The following is a 12,138-nucleotide window of genomic DNA, read 5'->3' as shown; positions in this document are numbered from 1 at the left end:
TTAGTTAATTTCAAAAGGCTTTGAAGAACAGATCTTGCAAGTGGTATCTCTCATTGTTAATACACTGCTGCACCTGATTTTTGAGGTTGTGCAAAACTTTGTAAGGCATCTGTTGCGGAATGCGGCCAACTTCAAGGCGAAATTTAGCCGACAGGAAGAAGATGGTCTGATATGCAAATGATTAGTTTTTCAGAGCATTCGCACAAGCTTGGCGCCGGTGGCGTCACCTACAACGTGCTGACATGACGAAAGTTTCCAACCGCTTTCTCATACACAAACAGCAGTTGACGGACGTTGCCTGGTGAAACATTGTTGTGGTGCCTCGTGTAAGGAGGAGAAATGCGTACGATCACGTTTCCGACTTCGATAAAGGTCGGATTATAGCCTATCGCGATTGCGGTTTATCGTATCACTACGTTGGTGCTCGCGTTGGTTGAGATCCAATGACTATTATCAGAATATGGAATCAGTGGGTTCAGGAGGGTAATATGGAACACCCTGCTGGATCCCAACGGCCTCGTATCACTAGCTGTCGAGATGACAAGCATCTTATCCGCATGGCTGTAACGGATCGTGCAGCCACGTCTCGATCCCTGAGTCAACAGATGGGGACGTTTGCAAGACAACAGCCATCTGCACGAACAGTTTGACGACGTTTGCAGCAACATGGACTATCAGCTCGGAGACCGGGGCTGTGGTTACCCTTGACGCTGCATCACAGACAGGAGCGCCTGCGATGGTGTACTCAACAACGAACCTGGGTGCACGAATGGAAAAAGTCATTTTTTTAAAATGAATCCAGGTTCTGCTTACAGCATCATGACGGTCGCATCCGTGTTTGGCTACATCATGGTGAATGCACATTGAAAGCAAGTATTCATCATCACCATACTGGCGTATCACCCGGTGTGATGGTATGGGGTGCCATTGGTTACACGTTTCGATCACCTCTTGTTCGCATTAACGGCACTTTGAACAGTGGACGCTACACTTCAGATGTGTTAGGACCAGTGGCTCTACCGTTCATTCGATCCCTGTGAAACCCTACATTTCAGCAGGATAATGAACGACTGCATGTTGCAGGTCGTGTACGGGCCTTTCTGGTTACAGAAAATGTTCGAATGCTGCCCTGGCCAGCACATTCTCCAGATCTCTCACCAATTGAAAACGTCTGCTTAATAGTGGCCGAGCAATTGGCTCGTAACAATACGCCAGTCACTACTCTTGATGAACTGTGGTATCGTGTTGAAGCTGCGTGGGAAACTGTACCTGTACACGCCATCCAAGCTCTGTTTGACTCAATCCCCAGGCGTATAAAGGCCGTTATTACGGCCAGAGGTGGCTGTTCTGAGTAATGATTTCTCAGGATCTATGCACCCAAATTGCGTGAAAATGTAATCGCATGTCAATTCTAGTATAATATATTTGTCCAATGAATACCCGTTTATCATCTGCATTTCTTTTTGGTGTAGAAATTTTAATGGCCAGTAGTGTAGAACTACTTAAACCTAACTAACCTAAGGACATCACACACATCCATGCCCGAAGCAGGATTCGAACCTGCGACTGTAGCAGTCGCGCTGTACCGGAGTGAAGCGCCTAAACCGCTCGGCCACAACGGCCGACTAATGTCACTGTACTGAGAGACCAGGTGCGTGGTGGGAATCTGCTCCTAAGTAGGAATCGAATTTCTAGCGGAGTCGGCCATGGCACTATCCTGATAAAATCACACTAGCGCCCAATAAATCTGTTTCAGTTCAAAAAAATTGCTAGAGACACTCCTAAAGCGATCTTCTTTCCTGCTCGATGTTTCCTGGTGTTCGACTGGCTCTCTGTGCTTCAACTCTCTTTTGTATAACACTACCATACGAATGGAAGTTCTCAACCCACAACGAAATTTACTTCCGACCACCTGCAGTATTTCCAAGGGTATTGGACAACGAGTACACACCAGAAGTTGCTCTGCAACGATAGCCTGGATTTGGGATGGTAAAAGCGTGTTCCTCGTTCGACCAAGTCATGTTTACAACTAACAATGACACTAACGGAAACTTCCACTGTTACTGCATCATTGGAGCTCATCTACATATTTCCATTACCTCCCACCACTTACAATGTCATCTTGAAACTAGTAATACTTTCCTGCCCCTCCCTGAACAATATATCGTTCTTAATTTTACAGTATTAGTTTTTTACAAGCTTGGAGGATTAGGGTCTAGGGAACATAAACTCTAATGTTTCTATTTCTTCTGTATTTATGTCCTCGTTGGGATCAGTTCTTGCTTGTTCCAAAATGTCATTATCTATGTTTCAGTCGTCAATGTCAATAGTAGGGATGTCAGTTGGAACATTAGTGCAGGACTGACGTTTGCATAGTTACCAAAAGGGGTACACTTAATGTCATTTTCCATTACAAGAGCAACCTCCGTGGCACTCTTTGCTGTCAATGGTTTTCAACAGTTCCGCAGGTGCTGCTTCTTTAGTTTTTTTAGAACTGACAGGAGACTGAATTTTGAAGCCTTCAATCCCCTTGCAATCGATCTAGTGAATTGTTTCTCCAAGCACGTATCTGCAAACATGTCGTCAGTGAATGCTTCTCCAGCAGGTGCTTCTGTAGGTGACAGAGGGACTAGGTTGAATGATGTCTTTGATATATATATATATATATATATATATATATATATATATATATATATATATATATATTTCTTAAAGGTTCGATAGCGTAACACAGTTAACGATTTTGTTTCATCTTTGCAGTAGAAGGCTGCTATCAACTTCCGTTTAGTAACATCAATCTCATCATCAGTAGCACTGGAATGCCTGAATGTCTCTGTTGCAATCTGTCGGTTGTTTCTCATCACTAATGCTACCAGGTTTCAGTTTTCCTTATCCTAAAAAATGACGAAGTCATATTGCAGCTACTAAAGGCATTTAAGAAAAGAACGTTGTCTTTTGACACTTCACACAACTTGAAATTTGTGGAGTTGTGAACTACGTAACTTTGTCTGTCTTTGCCTGGCTTCAATAGAAAAAAAAATGGAGGACAATGAGACTCAAGCACTCAGAATCACAACAAGGTCGGTGACCTCCACAACGACAACGAACTGTGGTTTTTTCGAAGTCACTTGGGTATCAAAGACATAAAAAATTGTAAAACATAGCATTTTGTACTCTTCACACACCCATGTCGTAGACATAGGGAGGGGATATGGTGCCAGATGGTACTCTAAATAGAGCTGAGGCTTTTTGTCGGAGTTTTCTGCAATGCGATTCGGCGAAAAATCAGATTCAGCGTCGATACGAATGATCTTATCGCGCATTACGTCTTTAGACGTCATACGCCTTAGAAGCAGGGTTGCATTTCTTCTTTGAAATTTTACATTGTCAAAACTGCTGCCGATAATCACTGAAATGCATAAATTCTCCAGTTCATCAGCTTTGCGGTATTGATCTTTTCTTCAATTACTATCCCAGTACTAGTAGACATTACGTGTTTATATACAGGAAAAGGATCGTCCTCTGCTGATCAGTTGTGGACGTGGGACAGTGGCTGGTAAAATATTTGTTGTTGCTGTTGTCTTCAGTCCTAAGATTGGTTTGATGCAGCTCTCCATGCTACCCTATCCTGTGCAAGCTGCTTCATCTCCCAGTACCTACTGCAACCTACATCCTTTTGAATCTTCTTGGTGTATTCATCTCTTGGTCTCCCTCTACGATTTTTACCCTCCACGCTGCCCTCCAATACTTAATTGCTGATCCCTTGATGCCTCAGAACATGTCCTACTAACCGATTCCTTCTTCTGGTCAAGTTGTGCCACAAACTTCTCTTCTCCCCAATTCTATTCAAATACCTCCTCATTAGTTATGTCATTTACCCATCTAATCTTCAGCATTCTTATGTAGCACCACATTTCGAAAGCTTTTATTCTCTTCTTGTCCAAACTATTTATTGTCCAGTTTTCACTTCCATACATGGCTACAAATACTTTCAGAAACGACTACCTGACACTTAAATCTATACTCGATGTTAATAAATTTCTCTTCTACAGAAACGCTTCCCTTGCCATTGCCAGTCTACATTATATATCCTCTCTACTTCGGCCATCATAAGTTATTTTGCTCCCCAAATAGCAAAACTCCTTTACTACTTTAAGTGTCTCATTTCCTAATCTAATTCCCTCAGCAACACACGACTTAATTCGACTACATTCCATTATTCTCGTTTTGCATTTGTTGATGTTCATATTATATCCTCCTTTCAAGACACTGTCCATTCCGTTCAACTGCTCTTCCAAGTCCTTTGCTGTCTCTGACAAAATTACAATGTCATCGGCGAACCTCAAAGTTTTAATTTCTTCTCCATGGATTTTAATACCTACTCCGAATTTTTCTTTTGTTTCCTTTACTGCTTGCTCAATATACAGATTGAATAACATCGGGGAGAGGCTGCAACCCTGTCTTACTCCCTTCCCAACCACTGCTTCACTTTCATGTCCTTCGACTCTTATAACTGCCATCTGGTTTCTGTACAAATTTTAAATAGCCTTTCGCTCCCTGTATTTTACCCCTGCCACCTTTAGAATTTGAAAGATTGTATTCCAGTCAACATTGTCGAAAGATTTCTCTAAGTCTACAAATGCTAGAAACGTAGGTTTGCCTTTCCTTAATCTTTCTTCTAAGATAAGTCGTAAGGTCAGTATTGCCTCACGTGTTCCAGTATTTCTACAGAATCCAAACTGATCTTCCCCGAGGTCGGCTTCTACTAGTTTTTCCATTCGTCTGTAAAGAATTCATGTTAGTATTTTGCAGCTGTGACTTATTAAACTGATAGTTCGGTAATTTTCACATCTGTCAACACCTGCTTTCTTTCGGATGGGAATTATTATATTCTTATTGAAGTCTGAAGGTATTTCGCCTGTTTCATACATCTTGCTCACCAGATGGTACTGTTTTGTCAGGACTGGCTCTCCCAAGCCCGTCAGTAGATCCAATGGAATGTTGTCTACTCCGGGGGCCTTGTTTCAACTCAGGTCTTTCAGTGATCTGTCATACTCTTCACGCAGTATCGTATCTCCCATTTCATCTTCATCTACATCCTCTTCCATTTCCATAATATTGTCCTCAAGTACTTCGCCCTCGTATAGACCCTCTATATACTCCTTCCATCTTTCTGCATTCCCTTCTTTGCTTAGAACTGGGTTTCCATCTGAGCTCTTGATATTCATACAAGTGGTTCTCTTTTCTCCAAAGGTCTCTTTAATTTTCCTGTAGGCAGTATCTATCTTACCCCTAGTGAGATAAGCCTCTACATCCTTACATTTGTCCTCTAGCCATCCCTGCTTAGCCATTTTGCACTTCCTGTCGATCTCATTTTTGAGACGTTTATATTCCTTTTTCCCTGCTTCATTTACTGCATTTTTATATTTTCTCCTTTCATCAGTTAAATTCAATATTTCTTCTGTTACCCAAGGATTTCTACTAGCCCTCGTCTTTTTACCTACTTGATCCTCTGCTGCCTTCACTACTTCATCCCTCAAAGCTACCCATTCTTCTTCTACTGTATTTCTTTCCCCCATTCCTGTCAATTGTTCCCTTATGCTCTCCCTGAAACTCTGTACAACCTCTGGTTCTTTCAGTTTATCCAGGTCCCATCTCCTTAAATTCCCACCTTTTTGGAGTTTCTTCAGTTTTAATGTACAGTTCATAACCAATAGATTGTGGTCAGAGTCCACATGTGCCGCTGGAAATGTCTAAAAATTTAAAACCTGGTTCTTAAATCTCTGTCTTACCATTATATAATCTATCTGATGCCTTTTAGTATCTCCAGGGTTCTTCCATGTATACAACCTCCTTTCATGATTCTGAAACCAAGTGGTAGCTATGATTAAGTTGTGCTCTGTGCAAAATTCTACTAGGCGGTTTCCTCTTTCATTTCTTAGCCCCAATCCATATTTACCTACTACGTTTCCTTCTCTCCCTTTTCCTACACTCGAATTCCAGTCACCCATGACTATTAAATTTTCGTCTCCCTTCACTATCTGAATAATTTCTTTTACTTCATCATACATTTCTTCAATTTCTTTGCTATCTGCAGAGCTATTTGGCATATAAACTTGTACTACTGTAGTAGGTGTGGGCTTCGTATCTATCTTGGCCAAAATAATGCGTTGACTATGCTCTTTGTAGTAGCTTACCCGCATTCCTATTTTCCTAGTCATTATTAAACCTACTTCTTCATTACCCCTATTTGATTTTGTGTTTATAACCCTGTAGTAACCTGACCAGAAGTCTTGTTCCTCCTGCCAACGAACTTCACTAATTCCCACTATATCTAACTTTAACCTATCCATTTCCCTTTTTAAGTTTTCTAACCTACCTGCCCGATTAAGGGATCTGACATTCCACGCTCCGATCCGTAGAACGCCAGTTTTCTTTCTCCTGATAACGGTATCCTCTTGAGTAGTCCCCGCCCGGAGATCCGAATGAGGGACTATTTTACCTCTGGAATATTTTACCCAAGAATATTTTACCCAATATTTAACAAAGAAATTCACCAAACAGCTGAACAGATTGAGAAGTTACTTTATTTTGTTTTCACTAGAAGTTGCGGCATTTCAATAGTCCATCAAAAAAAAAAAAAAAAAATTGTCAAATGTCTCTGAGCACTATTGGACTTAATATCTATATTCATCAGTCCCCTAGAACTTTGAACTACTTAAACCTAAGTAACCTAAGGACATCACACAACACCCAGCCATCACGAGGCAGAGAAAATCCCTGACCCCTCCAGGAATCGAACCTGGGAACCCGGGCGTGGGAAGCGAGAACGCTACCGCACGACCACGAGATGCGAGCGATATGCCATCTTCAGGATCAATATGCACCTATAAAAAACTATCAATATTGGCATGCTGGGACCATCTGATTCTGGATGTCATGAATTCTCATGTGTTTCCTGCGAAAACTTGACTGCAATAGACAAGGGGCCATGTGACAATAAACAGTCATACTACTTTTTGACCTCTGCTTAATTTCTTTGTATTCTTACATGTCTAGCATCCACAAGTTGCTGGTAGTTATTAATTAAAAACCATAAAACATCTCACCTTGGTCAGTGATGTCAACTGTTGTGGGCATTGAAGGGTCGACTAGGAAGGAGTGCTGTCTGCTAATCCATAACATAGATTAAGCCACCACTACTCTTCATTGTCTGCATTAACGTTCGGTTGACTTGTCATGTCAGACAAAATTTCTGCCCAAAACGTTTCTGACCTTCTGATTGTGAACCATCCGTTACTAACATAAAGCTCCTATTCTTCTCGAGTATGTTTTGTTGCCAACTGAGTCATGTCCTCTTTCATTATATCACTTTAATGCAATTTATACACTCACATTTTCCTAACTCAAATTATTATTGGCTGCAGTACGTATATTTACTTATAATAAAATGTAAATTAATATTGAACCTCTCATATTTCTTTTCACTAAGATTCTTGTGAACATTTTTTGTCTTTATACAACATTATTTCGCAAATTTCATAGTTTTGAAAACCATTTTGTAGATAATATGTATGTTAGGGATGATCTACCAGTAACATAAACGAAACAAAGTAACCTGTAAGTAGGAAGTTTGAGAGATGTCATACCACTCTCTCACTTTAATAACATTTACAGTGAGATTAATGCTCATATTTTAGGTCATGATCTCCGTTTTCCCCAGAACTACATTTGGTATAAGCGGCTTATGACTTTTTCACATGAGGAATTTAGGGGCAGAATGTTCATATAACTGTATGTGTAACCTATAGAGAACTTATACCCGAGGGACCGAAGTGGAACAGATGGGGAACTAGGAGAGAGGTTAATTTGAGGCATAAATGCTGAGTGCAGCAACCTGGCCATGTGAATGATTATGGGAAGCAGCACTCAGTGGATATTACCCGCGGAGGGACTTCCTGCCGAAGCCATCTTATCCTTCTGCTTAGGATCAGACAGAAAGGCACTAGTTCGCAAAACATTTTATCTGGGTCAGATGGCAGTCCATCGTGAAGCCAGCCAGATGGCGGAAAGTGAGTGGAAAAGCCGTTCAAGAGAGGTCATAAGACACCATGCATTCTGATGGTAGAAGCTGGGACGATATGGACAGAGCAGCTAGTGCACACGTTTAGTGGAGGCAAGACTGTAACCCCTCCCCCCCCCCCCCCCCCTGACGCCAGGAAGTCGCCAGGTTCATTTAGCGAAACATGTATTTCATGGACATGACTGTCTGGGTAGCATAACAGCCTACTTTCAGAAACTGGAAATCTGGAAATGATCAGTCCAGAAAGATAAGATCTCACCGTGAATGAAGGACTGTGGTCCTAGTCCTATCTAGGTGGATGTTTTTGCCAAATCATGGCCATGGTTATCGTGAGAATGATGCTTCCCTAGTCTAAACTCTTATTTTTTTATACAATACAGATTTGGAGTCGCTGATTCGCTCCTCTGAGGATAAGTAAAATGGAGGCTGCTCCCCTCCCCCCAGCATCAGAGCCCAAGTGCTGTCTGGATTGGCTACCAGGCCAATAGAACAGTCAAGATTCAATGAGCAGAAGACAGTTCGACTCGACTGGTTTGTGCAATGTGGCGGCAGTTTCGTTTTCCCTAATTCGGTTCCCAGGCTTGGTGGAAAGAGGCTGTGATTCTTCGTCTTCTTTGTCTTCTGGTCCTCCGCTGGTGGAGAACTTCAGGTCTTTCTCTAGTGGGTGAGACTTGTAGTCGGTATCTTGCGGTGGACTAAGATCCCGTAGCAGTTTCCATCCGTACCGACAATGTAACTGCATATCATCTCGGACAAATCGTGTGTCAGAAGGGTGAACTTATTCATCCTGAGTTGGCCATCTGATGTTTGACAACTCAACCACGCACTGTTGTGGCTTAAGTCAGATTGCTTTGGGCAGAGCAGACTAGGGAACAGGTGGCACTGATATCAGCCAGTATTGCAAGGCTCTGACAGGGAAGCTTCGTGTGTTCTCAAATCAGAACGCCAGACCACATAGTATGCAAGTTTTCGTAAATGCATCATAACATTACAGCTGCGCAGCGCACCGTTTTCTGCTATCCGCTGAATCAAAGTGAAAGGGTAAAGTACTGCTGCAGCAGCGTAATGATGTTCACAGCTCCCTTTCTCACGTGATCCATAGTTTGTGGTATAGTTTATCATAGTTAATTCAATTTGAATAGAGTTGGGCCTCACAGTGGATTCAGGTAAACGAAGTCAGATTGCATTGTAAGAGGGATTAATTCACAAGAGATTTTGTTTAACTTCCACCCCAATGGATGTTTTGCCTATCAAACCCCATTCCTTTATTGAATTGTGTTTTTGAGTTTTGTGTAGGATTTATCAGCTGGTTTTCCAGAAAGCAGTAATTACTAAAGATTTAATAAAACTTGTCATTATTTTGTAAACTTAAATGCACCACTTTTCTCATTAATACTCCCTCTACTAATCAACCTTCTAATTTTATCATTGTGTTACATGGTCACACCAGCAATTTAGGGTTCATTCTTATTAAATTAATTAATTTAACTCTTAAGTTGAGTTCTAAACGTGACTACAGACATAGGGAAAGAAGTGCCATCAGTGAATTCAGTAATTCAAACTTAAAAATTAAAGGTGTAGCAAACAATATTGAGAAGATAATACTTCCATTTATCTAAATATAATTACATTTAGCATCATTCAGACATATATTTGTGATTAAAGCAAGCGACAGCTTGGAAACTGATGTTGGTTGTTAACACTCTCATTTACATGTAATTGAATAATGGCGATATTTATTTACTAGTCAGGTGTTTGTCACTTATTTGACGTTTACAAAGCAAAATTTGATGCTCCACAACTTTTCTCCCGAAAACCCTTGCATCTAATTGGCTGAGTCTCAGATACTACAGGTATTACAGCAGAGAAACAAGTATTTACTGACGTACCTTATCTGTAGCAAAATTTAACCAAATAACAGTCTTTCGGTTATCAATCGATGCATTATTTAACGCTCTACTTTGATAACTTTGATGTTTTGGATTAAGCGCCTAGTTTCTGAGGAACTGAAAAAAGCTACAAATAATAATCGTGGTTGAAGCACCACTTAGAAATGCGACGAACTCATATTATTCATAGCTGGGTGATTAAAGGAGTCTGCAAAATTTCACTAATTTCTGTGGAGCAAACCCTTTTTGCTGATAATTTGCTGGCCTATTTCTTTGTCAGAGAATTTAAATTTGACACTAAATTTTTCCGTATTGAAGATAGCAGAACTGCAACAGTTTTATGAGAAAGTAAAAAAACTCTTATGTTTTCTTTATTGATTCAGTGGTTTGATGGCAGCAAATAAATCAAACAGCTGCAACTTATACATGTTACACTGCTCTGAAAACTTTACCTGACCAGACGTCCTTCGTATTTGTTCCATTGTATTGTAGAGCAAAGTAATGGAAAACATTAACCCACCATCCAAGCTACGGCAGTCTCAGTATACTGATACAGAGAATGCCTCACAACTTCTTAAAACTGCGGGGAACAATGTAGTCACCTTAAAAACAATTCTGAAGTTGTAATAGAAGAAGCGAAAGTTTTTAGGAATTTATCCCAACTTGACATGTACATGTATCCATAAAGTGAAGAAACTTTCTGACTGTAGACAATAGAACTGTGGGTGCAATAAAGTCCACTGAAGTCACCGCTTTCAGTGCTTCTGTTGATGTTTTAACACAACAGTTAAACCATTTATGAGCCTAAATAATGTTAATGATTTTTTTGTCTTATATCCAGGCCAACATAAAAGTTAGTAAATGACGATAGTCAGAAAAGAGCAGAAAATCTGGTTAGAAAGTACCAATTAGATTTTACCGTACATGACATGCTTGAAGCTATTACGCTATGAACACTTTTGCAAAAAGAATTTGGAGACAAGTGATGCATGATGTCATTAAAGATCCAGCAAAATTTTTGTTTGTTGAAATACTTATCTTGCAAGTAGTCTTCCTAATGCATGCACAACTCTTCACTTGCACTTTACTCTGCCAGTTACTTCCGCTAAGGCAGAAAGACCATTTCCTAAATAGAAACTAACCAAAATATTTTTTGGAAATTCACTGCCCGAGTCCAAACTAAGTGCCTTAGCAGGTCTAGATATTGGTGATAAAAAATGTCGTTCTCTTAAGTTGGATGACGCGAGTATAACAGAACAACTACATCATACACATAAACAGCAAATTTTTTACATTGTCCACGATACAAATATTCATCAAGTGAACTTAGAACTCTGTGTGAAGTTTGGCACAGAGATATCTTTGTAAAATTTTTAAGTGTGTTGCTTTCTACACGTGTATTATTTTAAAAAGGTGACAACAATGTAATAGTTCTTTATCAAATTGTGAGTGATCGTATCTGAGAGTTCTTTAACTAAATTGTGCCTGATTCTATTATGAGAAGCTCAGTAATGTATCTAAACACCGAAAATGTAAATGTGATTCAAAAAGTACTTGAAGTGAAGCGCAGCTGGACAGCAAGAAACTCTTTAGCGCGCAATCCCCGCAACGATAGTATTAGAGAATCTTTCAGCATGGACTCTAAAAAAAAAGACAGTTGATTTTATTTGTATCTTGTGGAAAGAGGACGTGTTGCTAGGCCGTCGCTCAGAACGTATTGTTACATTTAATGAAAATTGATATTTTAGTGATAAAACCGAGTGAAGTATGTGTAAGAGTTGCCAAAAATTTATGTACACAAATTTTCTGGAAGTGAAGAATAGAAATATCTTGTTTTTGGAACAGGAGGTGAACTTCATTGTCGTCGCCGTCTATCAGTCGACAGAATTGTAAGTGTACAAAGTTCACTGAAACACAGGAAAATAAATGCATTCTCTATAGTTTTCATTCAATAAGTAACAACCTCTCACAATTTCTTAATTACAGTAATTGGATTACTTTCTTGTACAGTAGTATGGTGCTGAACTCCACTGACCAATTTTGATGTAGCAGGACGTGTAGTTTGAAGGAAGTTTGTGTGTCAAGCACTCTCCTTCTCTCACGAAAAGCAGATTGCTGTTTGACGCTCTATGTATTCGAACGTGGAATGTCAGATCCCGTAATCAA

Source organism: Schistocerca gregaria, chromosome 1, assembly GCF_023897955.1.
Source record: "Schistocerca gregaria isolate iqSchGreg1 chromosome 1, iqSchGreg1.2, whole genome shotgun sequence".
In the NCBI taxonomy this organism is placed as follows: domain Eukaryota; kingdom Metazoa; phylum Arthropoda; class Insecta; order Orthoptera; family Acrididae; genus Schistocerca; species Schistocerca gregaria.
The sequence above is the reverse complement of the archived record's forward strand: the minus strand, read 5'-3'. Positions refer to the sequence as shown.